At 38.3% G+C, this 14,875-nt stretch overlaps 1 protein-coding gene across 1 annotated transcript in view; it reads left to right on the top strand.

Annotated features, from left to right (window-relative positions):
* LOC139123450 (piggyBac transposable element-derived protein 4-like) overlaps positions 1-14,875 on the top strand; it is a 909,605-nt gene that overhangs the window by 31,904 nt on the left and 862,826 nt on the right. The window lies entirely within an intron of this gene.

The following is a 14,875-nucleotide window of genomic DNA, read 5'->3' as shown; positions in this document are numbered from 1 at the left end:
CGCCGTAGACGTTATCTCCCGAAATGGAATTTGGAAAGCACAGTGGCCTTGGTTGAAATATGACGGTTCCAAAATGTTCAGTACGTCGTGTCTCAAATACCCCACCATTGCCAAGCATGGAGGTAGGAAGAGACTACCTCCATGGCCAAACCAAGCGAAATGCTTTTCTTGACAGATACGACATGTTTCGCGTTGAATCGATAAGGTCTCACGAGTTTAGTCAACCGCATTTGGACTGTTTGGCGCATCGCAGATGAGATCGTGACGGGGACAATGATTGTGGAAATTTTGTGGGTCCCGCTGAGCCCGATAGTACGGTTTCACTTGCCAACAATCCGATCGCATGCACTCGCAATGCGTGAACCGAATGACGACGACCAGCTATAGAAACTGACCAATCTTTTTACGACGGCATTTATGCTTGCCAAACACGGGAAGCCGATGTATGATATGTACCTTCAAATTCAATGTTAGCCCTGCGTACAGGTCTGTGTGTTCCCGGCGTTATACGGCCTCTTGTTGGTGGAGACCGTATGACGCCGGAAACACACAGACCGTACGCAGGCCTACTTCAATGTAAACTTTTGAAAAAATCGGCGGTAACATCGGGGAAAATTACCAAGATAAGAAAGCCCTGAAAGCCGCTACGGAATTCGTCGCAAGTATTTTGGTCTTGATTATTACAAATGGAGGACAAGTAAAATTTTTGAGAGGACAAGTGAAATTGAAAATCCACTTGTCCGAACAAGTGAACTGGAAAAAAAATTGTCAAGCCCTGGAGTAGAGAAAGACAAACTGATGACAATGATGGGAGGGAGTTTGTACAGGCATACATTTACAAGTAGCTCTGAGAAATCTTGCAGATTTTCTGTGTAATTAACAGAGGACACACAAGCTGATATACAAACACATGCATACTAGACTGTACATTACCAAAACTGGGGAAACTGTTTAACTTGAATTCTAGTCCGGACCAGAATTCATTTGTCAACAATGGCAATGCAGTTTACACATGTACAAGCTGAATTGACAGGCTTAAAACCCTGCACGCAAACGTACTTATGGGAGTAAGACAAGACAATCTGGCTGAAATTTGGTAAAAGTCATCAACATTTAGCATTTCTGGGCCTTTAATGTTTACATTTGAATTCTAGTCTGCACCAGAATTCACTCATCAATAATACACTTTTCACATGTACATTTTTAGTTAAACATGCTTGTTCAGGCTGAAATGATAATCTGAATACTGTGTATCTTTAATACCTTAGGAATAGAACATTGCAATAAAAAAGAAGAATAGTAAAAAACCATCACAATTTACAGTTTCTGTACTTGAAATTTATCTTCTATGAATATGAAAACACCTGGTGATCAAAAGATAGAGGTTTCAAATACTGATATATTATTGGATGGCGCTGTATATATGTAGATTTATCCATGTTTGTAAAGAATTTAAGAGAATGTAATTACATATTTTGTAACATTCTTTGAAACCACTTTTGTGACAGTTTTTCAAACTTTTTCCTTTATATTCTCTGATATCACTTTCCATTCAGATGGGACAAATATATAAGTGTTCAAAGGTCAAATGAGAAAGTCTGTGTCAAATCAGACATTATTATTATTAGACTTTGACACACAGAGGATAGATTACTGCTTTAGCACATGATAATTGGGAGGGTGGAACTTTGTCATGCAAAAACACTTGAAGGGTCACGCTTTTGTGTAGCATCACTTTGAAAAGATTTGCCATCCATAGTAATTTCAGTCCAGTCTTTACAAAGATACAAATGTATATTGTTAATATTTCTATGTATTTCCAATGATTTTCTATAAATGTATGCAGCCCTGCAAATTTGCATAAATCTTAATGGTCCCATGTGTTTGTAGTTTGTATTGTTACGTGCAGAGAAAACGAACAAAAGGGTGAACTCAGCAGTTAACGTTTAAACAAAATTTATTACGAAAATAAAACTAATTGCTAAGTCAGGGATAGAGTACAAGCTTTAAAGTGTACAGACTACTTATCTCAGCTGGGACGGCAAAGCTCCAGTCTCAGAGTTGTAACAGTCAGTCGGATGAATGAACAGTCCTTTGGCTTGCAGGCTTGAAGCTGCACAAAGTCCACAGTATAAATCCAGCGTTGACAGTGAAGGTCTTGAAAAGTCTTGAGAATGACTACTGCTGGAGTTTAGTAACACACAAGAGACACGATCCCCAAAAGTCTGACTGGAAGCTGTGCACGTCCCTTTTATAAAGGCATATAAGAACAATCTAGAACTTTTATTGACATGCTAATTACTGTTCTAAAATTATCTCTCTTACACAACTAATCAACTTTCCAGAACATTCCAAACATGACTAATTGAATTCAAGGTTGTGAGGTCATTAGGGCAGTGACCTTGAGAATGTTCTAGACTAATTGAACTCTGGTCATGATGAGTGTGGTGTAAATGACCTACATAACACACCCCCTCTTCAAAAAAAGAAAATTTTTCAAAGAAAAATCTTTCTTTTACAAATGTAATCTTGAAAAGGATTTAAGTACTCAAATTTTGTTTTACTCTAAAGTAAAATTTCTTGAAAGTGAACAACAATAAACTCTAAATACGCATGGCAAAGTCCGGTTATTTTTATTGAGTTCGATAAAGTCATTGTTCGGCAAATACTTGGCTTCCTCCTGGAGATATTCCGCTTTCGCAGGATTCAGTCCGTCTGGATGTTGTTCCACTGGATTACTGTCGCAGACATCTTCGGTGTGATAGATGATGTTTGTCCTCGTTGAAATATCTTGGAACAAATGTTCATGGATTGGTTCTTTCAGCTGTTGTGTTGTTCTGGCTGGAGGTGTGCCAACTTTGTAGACTCCAGCTTCTCCAGGATTTGTGAGTTCTGAAGCTTGACCGAGCCCAGCTTTGAGTTTAGAGTATTTTCACTCAAGTCAGTTTCAGTATCACTATCTTCATAATGGTTTGAACTGACTGCACTGACAGGCTGAGTTATAGTAGGATTATCCCTATCCAAATATGGCTTAAGCATATTTATGTGACATAGCTGTTTTTGTTTTCGCCTGTCAGGTGTTATTATGATGTAATTTAAATCACTCAATTTCTTATCAATTAGGTATGGCCCAAAGTAACGAGCATGGAGTGGTTTGCCAGGAATTGGAAGTAGAACAAGAACTTTTTGACCTGGTTCAAACTTCCGTTTTGAGGTGTTTTTATCATATTTGGTTTTCATTGACTGCTGAATGACTCAAGATTTTCTCTGGCTAATTCACATGCTTTAGAGAGCTTTGTACGAAAATCTGAGACATATTGCAAAATATTCAGACAATCATCATCGTCTGATAGGAATTTCTCTTTAACGAGCTTAAGTGGGCCACGGACTGTATGTCCAAATACAAGCTCAAATGGGCTAAAACCAAGAGACTCTTGAATTGACTCTCTAACAGCAAAGAGCAGAAAATGAATTCCTTCATCCCACTGCTTCTCAGTGTCAAAACAGTAGGTCCTAATCATGTTTTTCAAAGTTTGATGAAATCGCTCAAGAGCACCCTGACTTTCTGGATGATAGGCGGATGACCTATACTGTTTAATGCCTAGCTGATCCATTACTTGTTGAAAAATACCAGACATAAAGTTGGAGCCTTGATCGGACTGGACACATTTAGGGAGGCCGAATAAAGTGAAAAATTTGACTAAAGCTCTCACTATAGTCTTTGTCTTTATATTTCTCAGTGGTATGGCTTCGGGAACCGAGTTGATGTACACATAATTGTCAACATGTACTCATTTCCTGATCTTGTTTTTGGTAGGGGCCCAACACAGTCTATTAGTATCCTACTAAATGGTTCTTGAAATGCAGGAATTGGCTGTAAAGGGGCCTTTGGAATGGTCTGATTTGGCTTTCCTACCATTTGACATGTGTGACAAGTTTTACAGAAATGTGCTACATCCTGCCTGAGATTAGGCCAATAAAAGTGACTGAGAATTTTATGATAAGTTTTCCTGACTCCTAAGTGACCAGCCCAGGGGGTTTCATGGGCCAGGCGCAATATTTCAGCACGATAGGGCTTTGGAACCACAATTTGATGTTTTATAGCCCAATTGTCATCAACCAAAACATCTGGAGGTCTCCATTTACGCATGAGAATACCAGATTTTGTATAATAGGAAACAGAGCTATCTGAAGTTTTACCTTCATCATCTACCCTGTCAAACAAAGACAAAATATCTGGGTCTTTGTGTTGTTCTGCAATGAGATTTGATCTAGAAAATGTCTGACTTTGGTCAGCAGAAGTTTTACTGGAAGTTTCAAATCCACGAGGGATAACGGAATGATCCATGTCAACACCTGACTGAGAAAGGTGTCATTTAAGTCAACATCTGTGACATTATTTTTGAGAGTATTTTGATTCTCGGAAGTTTTCTTTGACATGGCTCGAGTAATGGCACATGAAGGAAATAAATCGGGTATCTCTTGTTCAATTGGCTCTGGATCCTGATCTAAACTAGGATTATCAGTCACAAGTGGATTAGTAATGACCTTGTCCCCAGCAAGGTCGTTTCCAAGAAGAAGGTGAATCCCTTCAAAAGGCAAAAAAGGCCTAATACCTAAAGTCACAGGTCCAGAAACAAAGTCCGAAGACAAATAGACATTATGGAGAGGAACAGGAATAAAGTCATTGCAATCTACCCCCTTAATAAGAACTTTAGAACCTGAAAATGACTTTTCAGAAAACGGCAGGGTATCTGCCAACAAAAGAGACTGGGAAGCCCCGGTATCTCTTAAAATTTTGACAGGGTAGCGGAAGAGAAATCACTAGAAAGTGATATAAAACCATCATGAATAAATGGTTCGAAAATACCCATAATGCTATCTTGAGAAGAATTGACCTTGACCTCATTAATTGGGGATAAGAGGGGTTTAACCTCAGAAAATGTGTTGCACACATTATTAGACTCTAATCGAGTTGATGAAGAAATAAAGCCGGTGGGCTTAGATCCACTTTGACTACTTTGACCTTCACGTTTTCTTTTCAATTTGAAACAATCTGACATAAATGGCCGTCTTTCTTACAATAATTACAAGAAAGTGTACCAAACTGTTTGTCAGAAGGAGATTGAGACTTGGGATCTGATGATGTGGGAGTGTTACTTGAACTCTGTGAACTGTTGTCATTTGATTTCTACTGTCCTTTGAAAAATTCTTGGATGAAAAGGACGAGTTAAATTTACCTGCATTGTTTCTGTATGAAAAGGACTGGGATGGTTTGCTGAGAAATGAAGATTTGTGGGTCAATGAATAATCATCGGCCAAACGTGCAGCAACCTCCAATGTATCTGCCTTTTGTTCATTGATAAAGTCTTGATGTCACTCCGGATGCACCTTTTAAATTCCTCAATCAAAACAAGTTGTCGTAATTTGTCATAATTCTGACTGACCTTTTCAGAAGAACACCAACGATCAAACAGTTGTTCTTTTGTTCGAGCAAATTCAACATAAGTTTGATCCTTCACCTTCTCACAATCCCTAAATTTCTGACGGTAAGCTTCAGGCACCAACTCATAGCCCTTGAGAATTAATTCCTTCACAGAATCATAATCTGAAGCCTGCTCTACTGACAACTGAATGTAAATTTCTCTGGCTTTACCCACCAAAGCACTCTGCAAAAGCATAGACCAGGACTCCTTAGGCCAATTCAGACTCTGAGCAATTTTCTCAAAATGAAGGAAATATTTATCAACATCCTTTTCTTGGAAAGGGGGAACTAACCTGAAATGCTTAGTGATGTCAAAACTGTCTGAAGGGAAGAATTTTCCTGACTGTCCAAGCTCTAAACGTTTTATTTCTACCTGTAATCGCTGTTCTTCTAATCGCAATTCTTTTTCTCTCTGTCTTTCTTCCATTTCTAATCTTTCCTGCCTTTCTTTTTCTTTCTGTCTTTCTTCCATTTCTAACTGCATTCGTATTTTTTCTTTTTCTAATGCCTGTCTCTCTTTTTCCATTTGTAATTCTTTTTCTTTCTGTCTTTCTTCCATTTGTAATTCTAGTTTCTTAATCTCCAAATTTGTCTGCAATTCTAATTCTAATTTTCTGAGTTCAGAGGAAGACTCAGGCTCATAATCTTTTAAGGCAGACTCCTCAAAATGGCCAGAATTAACTAAATGTTTTGCAATCTGAACTGTATTTCTCGCTTGCGCATAGATCTTTTGACATCTACTTTAAGGAAATTTGCCAGTGCTATGAGGTTGTCTTTTCTGAGGGAATTAAATGTGTCCTGATCAAGGTCATCCATAAATTCGTCTGGCTTGAATTCCGCCATGATTGAATTTCGCTGAGTTCACAGTATACAGTAGTTTTGAAAAGGCTGTCAAAATGTTGTCAAACGGCTCAAAATATTCGTATCCCGGACAAGCCCCCAATTTGTTACGTGCAGAGAAAACGAACAAAAGGGTGAACTCAGCAGTTAACGTTTAAACAAAATTTATTACGAAAATAAAACTATTGCTAAGTCAGGGATAGAGTACAAGCTTTAAAAGTGTACAGACTACTTATCTCAGCTGGGACGGCAAAGCTCCAGTCTCAGAGTTGTAACAGTCAGTCGGATGAATGAACAGTCCTTTGGCTTGCAGGCTTGAAGCTGCACAAAGTCCACAGTATAAATCCAGCGTTGACAGTGAAGGTCTTGAAAAGTCTTGAGAATGACTACTGCTGGAGTTTAGTAACACACAAGAGACACGATCCCCAAAAGTCTGACTGGAAGCTGTGCACGTCCCTTTTATAAAGGCATATAAGAACAATCTAGAACTTTTATTGACATGCTAATTACTGTTCTAAAATTATCTCTCTTACACAACTAATCAACTTTCCAGAACATTCCAAACATGACTAATTGAATTCAAGGTTGTGAGGTCATTAAGGGCAGTGACCTTGAGAATGTTCTAGACTAATTGAACTCTGGTCATGATGAGTGTGGTGTAAATGACCTACATAACAGTATGATCTTATTTCTGTCAATTTTAATTAAAAAAAACATTTATTTTAACTAGAAATGCATTATCTCTCCTGTTATATGTATTCAATAGTGTAAGCACTATTTTTATTTTAAAGCTATATATGCACTGCTACACATGGTAAAACCACAACACTCACCAGTAAATTTTGTGTCACTTGAAAGTGAACAGATGACATTAGCTTAAGTTCAACTCCACGCCGCCCTGGCAGATATCCCATAATGCATTGCTGTAAGTCAAACTCTTAAACCGGAAATCGGCTCATTTGGCGTCAAGACACCAAGGCGAGCGGATCGGCTTCTCTCATCCAGTCTTGCCGCATATGACAAGCAATTGCGATAATGACGAATGCCTTATTCCGAAAATCAGTAAATGACATGCTGTAATCCATCCCCACTTCAGTGACACACATTCCCTAGTCAGTAAATGACAATGGGGCCGCTGGGGTACACCAGGCCTCCCACAAGTATCACGCGGCATACACAAGTATCTGGTTGTTGTAGCGAATTCGAAGCAAGCAGCTTTTCTCACAGAAACAAGTTTCATAATGTACTCAGTAAAACGTTGTCAGGTACATGTAACATGAAAAGTGACTGAAGGTCGAAGTGACTAAGGCACCGGGATTGATCTGACCACAAACAACGACAAGAGGGTGTGAATACTTGGGTTGAAACGGACAGGGGTCGAGGTTACCTGCTGCCCCAGCCCCAAGCTGCAGGCCTGGCTATGTTTACATAAGGCGTCCACATTTTAGAAAATCACTAAAAGTAGGCAGAAATAAAGCCCCCTTACGTCAAAATGCTAGGGGTCGATAGGGGTCGGCTGACAGTTTGACACATTTCGTACCATTAAGAGTCGAATGATACTACATTGGGTTGACCATACAAATTTTATCAAAAAACGTCCTTGGAAAAGTGAATGCGTGGGATGTTTGACCAAACTTTACAAAGCATCAATTTTTCGATCAAAAAATTCATGCGTAGAACTAATGAAAATTCGTAAAAAATACCACTTCCTTGTACACCAGGCAATAAAACACCGTTGGTGTGAAAATGAGTTTACTAGAAATTACATAGTGGCTCTGAAAATTAGTTTGAAAATTTAGCGTATTTACCGCTATATCGCTAGATGGCCGTCATTTGTGAAGGGAAGATGAAGTGGTGAATTCTGGGATATCTTCCAGGGTGGCGTGGTTCAACTCAGAGCGAACAATAGCATAGGCACGGTGAGCTTCAAAATGTCAACTAAAGTTGAACTTGAACTTGAACTTCAAAGTGAACAAAAGTTGAGTTACCTTAGGCACGGTTGGATTCCAAATATCAACAAAAGTTGAACTTGAACTTCAAAGTGAACAAAAGTTGAGATGGCGAAGGTAATTGTACCATGGGCTTTCTAAATGTACACTTTTGTCAGCTGACAAGCTTATTGGACAGAAATTTTGTAAAAAATGCACAAAATAGAGGAGTTGCTTAATTTAACATCCAGTTTTAGCAAATTATAACGAAAAATGAAGAAAATAATTGTAGTCAATTGTATAAGAGGATTTTTTCTTTAAAAATCTGCAAACTACCTTGAGCAATTTGATGCATGCAAGTTTTCTTTGCAAAAATGTAAGTACAGGTGGGTTTCATTATTTAAAAAAATTATTTTAGAGAAAATTAATGAGGTGTGTAGGTATCTAAAATGTGCAAATTCATTGGTCAGTTTTTTTCTTCATTTCATGCCATTCACAAGAGGTACATTTATGTACATCACCAAAATTATTTTTTTCTCTGTGAAAATGGAAATTGTATCTTTGTGTCAAAATATGGCAATCTTGTCAAATGCAAAGAAAAATTAAAGTTATTTAACACAAGTTTTAGAATTCGCAATTTTGGAGATAAATTATCCAAAACAAGCAAACAAATGCCGCTACTTTTCCATTTTTCTCATGAAAATTGAGAAAAACCTGACTTTTTTGTAAAGTGGAACTCTTTTTCGTTCTGTTATTAGTCATAATAAATAAAATTATGTATTAATATATAGCCAAGCATGTTTGGTGAAAAGAATATCACAAAGTTTCTTTCTAAAAATAAGACCTGTTTGGTTTCTCTGTCGAATCGGAATGGTGCAAACTCCGACGAGTAAATCGACATATACTTCGAGCAAATCCAGGTGTCCGACTCAAAGATGATAATCTATATCATAACATATTAGCTTTCGTTAAGGAATGTCAAAAGACTAACTTCTTTAAGCGACTAGAATTCATAAACGTATTCCAAGAGATAGATAATGATCAAATGGAAGTCCAACATTTACAAGAATATTGGGTTCTTCGATTGATTCGCGACACAGGTAATCGATTTATCTTTCAATCAGACGGAAATATTTATGTAAAGATGTGATTTATTTTTTCTTTTTAACTGTAATTTTTTTCTTCTACACTACTATATACATTACACGAAAATGGGGTACGATAGATCATTATTACCGACTTTCAGCAACCGAATACCGAAGGGAACGAAGTCAGAAAGAACTCATCATGTGATTGCTCATAATCCAAGTGAGGCAGATTCAGGCCAGACACTTATCATACGATGTCCAAAGTTAGAAAGCGGAGTAGTACTAGTTCCAGATACTTTCGACCTGGTTTTTGATCTCGAAGTAACGGGACATGAAGATAACCGAGTAGTACAAAATGTTGCAAAAAATATAATTGAGCGTATGGTTCTCACATTTGAGGGTCAGGCACTTTTCAATTTGAATAAATATAACCTTATTGAATGTTATCGCGATCTCTTCAAACATAAAAAGGAGAGAACGAACATGACACTGTATGGAATTCAGAATGAAAATCTAAGAAAATTGAGAAGTGGCGCGAAAGATGCAGATCATGCCGTCGTGGACGATCATTTACTTTTTGACACATATAAAACAAAATATGCTATTCGTCTGTCTCATCCCCTCATAACAGGTCATGGGGTTGCATATCCAAAAGAGTTAGGGAGTCATATTGAATGGGAATTACGCTTGCACCTGCCACCCAATTAAAAGAATCGGACATGGTTATCAATGAAAATATAAATGTACCACGACGTAGCATGAGAGGTATCGTGATACTCTTCACTAAAAATCAGAATCCGTTAGAACTGAACAGTGAACTTTTCTTTAATCCATCCATTGAATCTGTGTCTGTAATGATTGAGGGCATTGCAAATAAAATATATGCTCAGAAGATGTTACCAAGACAATTTTGGAAAGAAACACGACGGTATTTTGCTGAAGATAAAGATTTGTGTGAAATTGATATAGATGAGGTCGATTATTTGAAGAATAAATTCTGTTTGTTTATTGATCTGCGTAGTTTTAAAGATATTGAATTTCATGGAAATGGTCTTAGAGTAATGAACACAAAGGATGGTATACAGCTTGAAATTCTGAAAAAGATACTTCAGTTAAGGTTGGCGACGGCGCTCGAGATGATAATATATTTGCTCATGTTTATGTTATTAGCGATGCCCAGGTCTCTGTTGAAAATAGTAGATTAAAGTCTATACTATTTTAACTCCGTCCTATCGGCCATGTTTCTGCCAGCCATTCGCCCGTGTCTGGATTGTATAACTGCACACGTTTGATATCATTTGGCGCCATCATGATTTTACAACGCTTTTCACTACGGATTTGACCAAATTGTGCCCGCTTGGACTCCTTCCCAGTTTCAAACAGATCTTTATAATCTTCAAAGTTCAAATGTTTTCTAACACAAACATCTTTTATCCCTTTATTTTTTTCGTCTCGGAAGTTGGAGTTCGAAAAGCATACACTTTCGAGCGTATGCCGACAAAATCAAGAATAGATTCTCCATTCAACTCACCTTTTTATTAATCTTTGAAAATCGGGGCTATTGCGGAGCTCATCCCACTAGTATCATATATAGACTTCTCACCATTCTGTTCTACATCTTCCCGAACTATATCATTGAAAGTTACGTCCGGGGAAGGAAGAGGTACACTGTAAACAGTATCTATGTAGGCTAATCGTATTCCAGGGAACTGCTTTCGAAAGTAATTGTAATGCGTCTCATACATAAGCAGCTTAGAAAGTTCAAGCACTGCCGCACCAATGAAAACTGGCTTTTTATATTCATATTGATCCCTTTTCAGTTCCAGTAGGACACTGTCGCAGGAATCGCCATCCTCTTCGGAAGTTATGAGAGTTATATGTTTCATCTTTGGATTATACTTCTGAATCTTTTTACGACCACTATCGGAACGGTTCCGGCCCGAAACAAATTTAAAGTCTCTGTACTTTCGAACGTCTTCTATTGTCTTGCCGAACATTGCATTATTCATCAGCTTATAGAAATTCTTTTCAAAATCTGTCTTTCCCTTTGCCCTCATTTTAGTGTTAAAGTCAATATATTCCGCGAGACATGGAGCCTCTTCGAATGCGAGCGCCCGATGAATCTTTTTCAGTCGCATTCCCATCCGAAGATAGAATTCAAGCAACTTATAATGTAAGACGTATCTCTCTCTGTCCATAAGACTTGTAATCAGTCGACTGCCCTGCCTCAGAAATTCGTAGTGATGCGGCGCGAGAGGTAGATCGGAATGTTCTTCATGTAATTCGGCCGGATATTCTAAGTCTACTTCTAGAAAACTTGGTGGAAATCTAGCGCCGGCATAGCCCCAATCCAAGCATGCTCCACCTTCATATTCTAACAATTCTTCCATCGTCATCCAATGAAGTCCGCCCATTGGCATTGGTTGACTCATTGCATATCCGTAAAGATTGTTAGCATCGAGATATTTTATTTCGGTTAATGGTTTATCGGGATCATAATTCGCGCCAGTAGCGCCAGCGTAAGCTGGATGATTTGTCTGTAAATAATGAATATTACACTGACTGATACCACCTCTAATTCCCCTCTGAATGAAATTCATCTGCTCAGCATCTTGAATGAGTTTAAATTTATTACCTGTATAAAGTAACATAGCATCCCATGTCAAGCCGGGCGCTGACATATAGTGGGCTGGATCTAACTTATATGCTTCTAAACATGTGTCACGGAAATTTTCGAATATATTCGCAAGAAGGAGAACGTCAGTCTCACAATAGAATTCCATATAATCTTTAATCGTCCGACATCCAACTTCGTCCCACACCTTCAATGCGTGTTCATAATCAGACTCAGAAATCCCCTCTTCCGTTAATTCGCTATAAAATTTGTGTCGTGGTGGAGCTGATCCTCTTCCAATCGCTCGGAGAATCTAAATATTCATACGGGAAGAAACCTTTCGCCCGCTGAATGTCTGGGTACGAAAGTGGTACTGGCGTCCATCCATCCTCGGGCATAGTCTTTGCCAACTTCGCGAGCGACCCAGACATCAACTGAGCACTGTCCATAAACTTTATAGAAAAAAACGTTTCTTTGTCTCCCTCCCCCCCCCATCGACAACAATTGAGGCACTAAAAACAAATGTTTTAATAAGACACATAATTCCACCATTGCCCGTCTTAGCTATGATATTTGGCTCTGGTTTGTTACCCCCTCTGGTGTCAACATCCCTGATTTCATGTATTTTTTGTAAAATAAAAGAACCATCATAATCTTGAGATTGTGAAAGTAGATAGGAATGGTTCTCGACGGGCGGCACTTTTCACAATAAAAAGTCGTTCCGATAGGATCCTTCACTATTCGGTATCTGGCTTGATCTTTACATGCAATACAGACTGGATCGTTGTAATTAGAAGTATCTTTCATCGGTTTTATTTTCCAATAATACGATTTCGAATAATTCTCAGCCCTTTTCTTCATATCCTTTAGAAATTCTGTAACACAGGAGAGGCCCGTGAATGTTCTTTTACTAAAAACTTTCGGCCCGGAACGGCCCGGCCCCCAGCGTTCAATCATAACATACGAAATACAAATTGGAATGTGTCGGCCGGTGCCCCGCTCAATAATTGCTTCAGTATCTGCATACACGACGTAGGGACAGGGCACCTTCTTCTGATGTCCTTCGAATTGACACACTTCCTTAGGAAAAACTGGCTGAGCAGTGTCTGTTCCACAGTATACCTGATGTATTTCTAATTCTTCTGTTGACGCAAAACCTCGCTTACAAACCATACAAATACACTTCTGTCTGCGCTCATTCTTTCGATTACTGTTAGAATTAAGAAGGCGATTTAACGCAGTAATTGGTACGAAGTGGCTGCCGTCTTCGCCAACTATCAGTAAGATATTTGCTATTTGATTCCTATCACCTTCAGAACGGGCTCCGCTACGGCCTACGCTACAGCTACTATATAACACAGTTATGCCTGACGGATCGGGATCATTCTCGTAGATCTGAAATACTTGAAGTCTAACATCCGGATTTTGCTGCTCGAAGCGCTTGAATACAGTCTCATCGGCGGGCGTAGGAAATGGTATTCCATCAAAACAGTAGTCAGCCATAAATTTGTCATACGTCTTCCAGTTTTTTCTAGTCTGACCACATTTCTTTTCACGAAAGTGGGGTCGCCAACTTTATACTTGAACGACGGCATACTGAAAACATTCTCGCTGCCGAAAGGAGAATAAGATCGCTCAAACAATGCTTATTATTTAACCATCCTGGAAATTGAATCGGGCGGCCGGGCCCGAGTAAAATTTTTACTAGAATTACTTCAAAATTAAGTATCTCCTCTAGAACGAGACCAGAACCCTCAACATTTGCAATTGTATCAAGCAATATGGTCGTAGCGATCTATTAATTGTTGTTTCAGATCGATCCGATCCTCTTACATCTTTTGTGTATGTATCTTTTAATTTAACATGCAATGTACGAATTTGTGTATTACCGTTTTTCGGATCCAATAATTTGACTTCCATATCTGTATAAACAGAGTACATCTTTCTTTCTTTGGTCATACCTTCGATATCGATCGTTTCAATATCCACGACTCGCTTGACTTCAGGAAATTCTTTTCGTAAAACTGCCTCGTCGAATGCTTTTCGTAAGCGGTGCCTAACATCAATATTCTCATCCATAATAATCTTTATAATATATACTATCCTAAAAAATTTTTAAAAAAGAAAAAAATAATTATTCTATGATAGGTCATCAAAATCCACTATAATATTTTTGGCAGCATTTATTTGTTTATATATCTCACCTAATCTTTCTAAGTCAACTAGTTCTTCCGCATCTTGAATTTCTGGTTTAGGCGTGGCACAAAATAACCTCTCTATAGTGAAAGAAAGGGTACGCTTATTTAAGCGCGGTTTAAATGCTAAGAATTCTATCTTACTACCTTTTCGGATATTACGAGGTACAATAGCAGGATTTTCTCTGGCTGGCAATGGGCTCACTGCTTTAAAACCACAGTCAATTTCTTGAACTATATCAATACATGTAGCGAAATCGGAAGTGTTTCCTCCTCTTTTAAATCGAAATTTAAAATACTTTGTCTGTGTGTCGCTCCCTCGCTTCTGATAAATTTTAGATGGATTGTAAAATAATACCTGCGGCTTGGAGTGAGCGGCCAGGCTTGCAGCATAACTTTTAGCGGTGGATGCATCGAAACTTTCACCTAAGGTACGGAATACTATTAAATCGGTAAACTTTTGAAGACTTTGTTGCCAACGGACACACATTTCATCGCATGTAGCAGGATCTTTTGAACCATATTTAGGCCCGATGGGGAAAACCACTTCTAGCTCACTGTCTACATATATAATAGGATCTACATATTCACCAAATATGAGTTTGCCGTCACTGATTTGGGTTTCTACGGTTTCAAGTATTTTTATTGCATCTGAAATAGAAAGGATTGCCATTGTCTTATCGTAATATATCTTTACGAAAAATATTTTTTTAAAATGACATATA

This window comes from Ptychodera flava, chromosome 2 (assembly GCF_041260155.1).
Source record: "Ptychodera flava strain L36383 chromosome 2, AS_Pfla_20210202, whole genome shotgun sequence".
In the NCBI taxonomy this organism is placed as follows: Eukaryota; Metazoa; Hemichordata; class Enteropneusta; family Ptychoderidae; genus Ptychodera; species Ptychodera flava.
The sequence above is the reverse complement of the archived record's forward strand: the minus strand, read 5'-3'. Positions and strand labels throughout refer to the sequence as shown.